The sequence below is a fragment of the Castanea sativa genome, chromosome 11 (assembly GCF_040712315.1).
Source record: "Castanea sativa cultivar Marrone di Chiusa Pesio chromosome 11, ASM4071231v1".
Taxonomy (NCBI): domain Eukaryota; kingdom Viridiplantae; phylum Streptophyta; class Magnoliopsida; order Fagales; family Fagaceae; genus Castanea; species Castanea sativa.
Window position 1 is genome coordinate 63,365,010 of NC_134023.1, and position 6,000 is coordinate 63,371,009.

Consider the following 6,000-nt stretch of genomic DNA (forward strand, 5'->3'; position numbering starts at 1 on the left):
TTTCATCAGTGTTTAGCGAATCAAAAAGCAAGCCATACCAAACAAATGCATGTTGATTCACCTCTCACCTAGAATAGCTTACCTTCCATAGCTTGAACAGATTCATTCTTAGTATTTCTTCCTCCACCATAGCTCCCAGCATGAATTATCTTCCTCCTCGGATCATAGCTTGTCAATAACATTTGCTAAATCTCCCTCTAAGATGATATCTCTTGCACTTATCCCAATTGCAAAATTAATAGCCTAGCAGCCTAGCCAACCACTGCTAGTTCAGCCTCCTCCTAATCCATAATTACTCTCCCTTTGCAACTCAATGCTGCAATGAGGTATCGATTATCATCTCGAATAAAAACTCTTGCTCCCAATGTGCTTTGTTCTTTAAAAATTGCTCCATCAAATTTTATCATCAAGGACATCTCTTGAGGAGGTTGTTTTTTATGCTTGATTGGTGGATTCTTATGTGCAATCATATCATTATAGGTCTTGTAGTCTTGCAGCAAAACATTTGGCCTCTTCGGCCATCACACCAGGCAGTTTGTACTGCTATTCAAAAAGTCATTAATTTCTTTAACTCCACAACATCCACGCTATCTCAAAAAGTTCCACCACCACCTCTTCTTCCTTCCCTTCTAAAATTTTCCTGTATGTTTAATGACAAAAAAGTTTGATGAAGAGAATGTATTGATTGGAAAAATTTGTAGAGACAAAATATCAAATTAACCAATCCATTGAATTTGATTCTTACAATTTTGCATTGAATCCATCTTAAACATTTAAAGTAATAAAGGCATACCAAAGATTTGAGTTGTTTGGCTAATTTAATGTGGAAAAATTCCTTTCACCAATTAGCCAAATCCCTTTTACCCATTTAGTCAAAAGACTTTGATATAAGTTGAATTGAACCACCATAATCTTTGTTCCAACCAAAAAATAATTTTCAAGAAAATCAACCTTAAACAGTGATCACAATATGGAAAGAATGTAGCTCATATAAAATGTGAAATTTCACATCACATCAAAAAGAAATTTCCAATGAACATATGGCATGCAACAATAAGTCAATAACATATAATCAAAATTCCAAAAGAATATATATATATATATATATATATATATATATATATATATATATATATATATATGAGTTACAAGATAAAATCTAAGCCACCCAACTGTGCTCTACCACAATGACTGTTATCAAGTAATATGTCTTACTATTTAGTTGAGCTCAGTTATATGGGTTTGTGACCCAAGTGGGGGCTTAAACCAACGGACTTGGCAAAGGATCAGGGTTTTCATTAATCTTTAGAAAAAAATAGAGAGAGAAAGAAGGGTAAAAAGAGAGAAATAGAGAAAGGAGAGAGATTGTAAGAGACAAAGTGAGATTGAATTTGAATGAAAAAAAAAAAAGAATCAAAGGATTGCAAACCACCTATCTAAGAGAAATTTCATTAAACATGTAACCTATAAAGTTGATCTTCCATTGAAGATTGCTTCTTTTGTATCTGTGACAGTCTCTTTTAGCCATCCAGTTCTTGTTCTCTATCTTCTTAAGTAGTGATTATCTACCTTTTTTGGCAATTTCATTTGAGGGGGTTTAACTTTGATGAAGATAAGAGGCAAGAGATAGAGGCAGTAACTGAATTTGGATAAATTAATGGCCAATAAACGTAAGAACAACCATTTTATGAAGAATACCAAGAGGCTGGCAATATGAAACTACTAAATTATGTAGAAGGAGAAATGACAGCTAAGTTGCAAAACACGATGGGATTTCAGTAAATGTTGAAAGCCTTTGTTTTTATAGCTTCCTCATTTTCCATTTAATTGAGGTTGACAATGGCCCATGTATTAACACTGACCATCTTTTATATAACAGTAAAAATATGTTAATGTGACTCTTAGGGTAACAGTAAAAACAACTTAAAAAAAATAGGTTAAAAAGGCTAAATGCAATATTAGAGTGCCACATGGTAGGACCTTATGCACTCTTGCATGAGGTCTTTGCTTTTATATATATATTGATTGATTTTGAGATTTAAATAATTCTGTTATGCTCTAGGGTTTAATGATTAAGCTAAAAATTTATTTTTAGTTTCTATGTGATATGTTGTTTTATGACTTTTGGACTATATAACTTGGTTATTGGATGATTTATGCGAATGATGTGTTTATATATTTATTTATTTTATATTCTCATATGATGTAATTTTTTATTGTTTTTATTTTTATTTTAGTTGCTTTTTATAATTATAAAATATATTAATTAATTAATTAATAAACTCACAATTAAACCACTGAACCACTGGTTGAACCAATTCTTCAACCGGGTCAACTTTCCATACTGTTTTTATAACTATGCTTTGTATTTAGGCTGAGCTTGACTATTCGGATATCTCAAAGACTCAAATTGCAGTGGTGAACTAGCATTCTTAAAATTTCACCCGATTTTGTGGTATAGAACGAAATTAAACAAAACATGCACATACCTCTTGGATCCATTCAATGGTTGTTTCACATTATTATGGATTTTTATCTCTTTGATTGACTTTGCAAAATAATGGAGAAAATTTTCATAAATAAGAAAATTTTAAAATTTTCAAGCTTTCTTATTATCTCATGACTCTTATGACTTATCCAATTAACTTATGTCTCTAGCCATGACATGGTGTAGCAAATTATTTTTTCAAGTGGTAAACAACCTCATTAAAAAGTTAATTTTTTCAAGCCTTCTAGTTTCCAAACTTCTGAACTTACTTATTTAATCCAAATTGAACACCACTCTATTTCAGTAAAAAGTCCTGGACTAATTTTTGGTACTATTGACTTTATTATTAATCTTTAAAGTGCAACTTATACACATCTTTGTTACTTCTTTAGCTGTAATATAATAGTTAGCAATATCTTTGAAGTGCTTTCCTCCATAGTGCTTGGTGTTATATTACTTCTAGTGCGTAACTGCATACATTACTTTCAACTTACATTCATTTGAGTGCCCGAATTCTTGCATTTTCAACTTGGATCCAAATATCTCACGAAAAATAAAATTTTGCTACAAATGTCTAATATGGAAGTGATTTCATTTTCATTTATTTATTTTAAATTTCAATTTGTGTTAAAAAGAAAAAAAAGTATCATCATCATCATCTATTTCTCGAAACAGATCAATTTACCATTGATAATAGTAATAAAATTTTTCTTAATCACCAATTATTTGTAATAATTTTCTCTCCTTCCTAACAAGACTTGCATAGGAAAGGAGAGATCCCTAGGGCAAATTTCTCTGTTGTAGTTCTTGGTATCACTACTTATCAGAGTATAAATGAAGCTAATAGAATTAGTAGCAAGAGCAGAGGAGAAGCTAGCAAGATCAGTCACAGTGCAGACACATCAATAGCAGAGCATAGACAAAACGACAACAATGAGAAGTAGTTTCTATACGGCATGTAGTTTAGTGTGGTTAGATATTTACTTAAGTGACAACACGTGTGATAGGTTGTTAATTCTGTTTTGGTTAGTTATTTTGCTTTCACACTTGTACAGATTAGTATAAATATAGCTTCTGTAATCACTTTTATTTTCAATGAGAATATTCAGTTTTAATTCTCTGTTTTGTGATATGGTATCAGAGCAAATTCCCAAATTCCTGTAGGGTTTTGTTTTGTTCCTTTTTCAGTTTTCTTTTCCAATTTTCCCGAGAAAATCTCTCTGTTTCTTGAGAAAATTGTGCTTCTTGAGAAAATTTTTCTTCGTGTCTGTGAGAGATCTCTTCTTTGTTTGCCAATTATGGTTTCCGCTGCAAATACAAATGGTTCTACAGATGCTTCAACGTCTGTGACTCAATCTCCTTCCACACAAGATTCTCCAATGGACGACCCTCTGTTTTTGCATCATGCAGAAAATCCAAGTCTGGTTCTTGTCACACAGCCTTTGATAGGTGGAGAAAATTATGCAGCTTGGGCTCGTGCAGTGAGAAAAGCTTTACTCACCAAGAACAAATTAGGGTTTATTGATGGGACTCTGACTCTCTCATCACCATTGGTATCTACTCCTTCGAATGTGCAAGCTTGGATAAGGTGTGACAACATGGTTGGCACATGGCTAACCAATTCAGTCTCACCAAAGTTACAAGCAAGCATCATTTATGAAGACACTGCTCTGGAAATTTGGAATGACTTGAAGAATCGTTTTGCTCAGACTAATGGACCTAGAATCTTCAATCTTCAAAAGGACATTGCAGAGCTTCACCAAGGTGAGATGTCTGTTACTGATTTCTTTACTCAATTGAAGGTGTTTTGGGATCAATTGCAAAACCTTAGTCCATTTCCTTCATGTACTTGTGGTAAATGTGTTTGCAATATTAATAAGAGGCTTACTGATCTACAAGTGAGAGAGTCTGTGATAAAATTTTTAATGGGATTGAATGATTCTTTCTCCCAAGTTCGATCTCAAGTCTTGCTTATGGATCCTATCCCATCTCTTAGTAAGGTGTACTCCTTGTTAATTCAAGAAGAGACACAAAGATCAGTACCTAATGCCTCTGTTGCTAAGGTTGATTCTACTGCTCTAGCTGCTAAATTGTTCAATGAACATCTTGGTCCAAATCTTGGTAATTCTGGTGGCAAAGGGAAAGAGAGACCAACTTGTACTTTCTGTGGCAAGATTGGTCATACAGTAGATAAGTGTTATAAAAAGCATGGTTTTCCACCTGGGTTCAAGTTCAAGAACAGACCTCCTATGGCTCATCAAGTTTCTTCAGATGTATTGTCCACAACTTCCCCACTGCATCACCAGAATTCTGTTTTTACTCCTGAACAATGCCAGCAGCTTCTTGCTTTGTTTGGGGCTTCCAATTCATCTCTTGTAGCAACTTCAGCTTCACCCAAGGAGAGTCCAATGGCAAATGTAGCATCATCTTCTGCATCTATTGGTGTTCCAATGTCAGGTATTGACTTATCTCATAGTGTTTTCTCAGCCCAAGTAGTGAATAGAAGGGCTTATGACAAACAAACTTGGGTGCTAGATACTGGAGCTACTGACCATTTTGTTTGTTCAATGGATATGTTGACCTCAATTACTGCTACCATGCAGTCTTTGGTTCACTTGCCCAATGGGGAATCAGCTCAAGTTACTCACATTGGAACTGTTGTTCTTTCTTCTTCACTTACCCTTTATAATGTTCTTTGTGTCCCATCTTTTAGTTTTAACTTGCTATCTGTTAGCTCACTTACACTTTCTCAGCCTTATTGTCTTGTTTTCCTCTCCACTTATTGTTTTATTCAGGACCTTTTATCTTGGAAAACGATTGGGGTGGGCAAGGCTGTTGATGGGTTGTACTTGTTGCAATGTGATACTCTCCAGCACATCTCTTCTTCTTCACTTGCAGACTACTTAATCAATCACAAGTTTCATGCTGCTACTAATCCTCCTTTCTCTGCAGCCACTTCTGCAACTCCAAGTTCCTCTTCTTCTCATCTTTGGCATGCAAGATTAGGTCATCCTTCTGATCTCAAGCTTAGACTTTTAGGTCCTCATATACCTTCTTTACAGTCTCCTTGTAATAAGACTTGTCAAGTCTGTCCTATGGCCAAACTTAAAAGATTACCTTTTCCTTTCAATAATAACATTAGTGCTTGTGCTTTTGATTTGGTTCATATGGATGTGTGGGGTCCTTATTCTGTTCCCACTCTAGATGGTTTCAAATATTTCTTAACAATTGTTGATGATGCAACCCGTGCAACTTGGTTATTCTTAATGAAATCTAAATCTGATGTCAGATCCTTGTTTCAATCTTTTTACACTATGGTTGTTACTCAATTTGGCCACAACATCAAATCCATTAGAACTGATAATGCCAAAGAGTTTGTCATGCCTGATTTCTTCAATTCTCATGGAATTATACATCAGCACAGCTGTGTTTATACTCCACAACAGAATTCTGTTGTGGAGAGAAAACACCAACACCTTCTTTCAATTGCAAGGGCATTGCAAATTCAATCA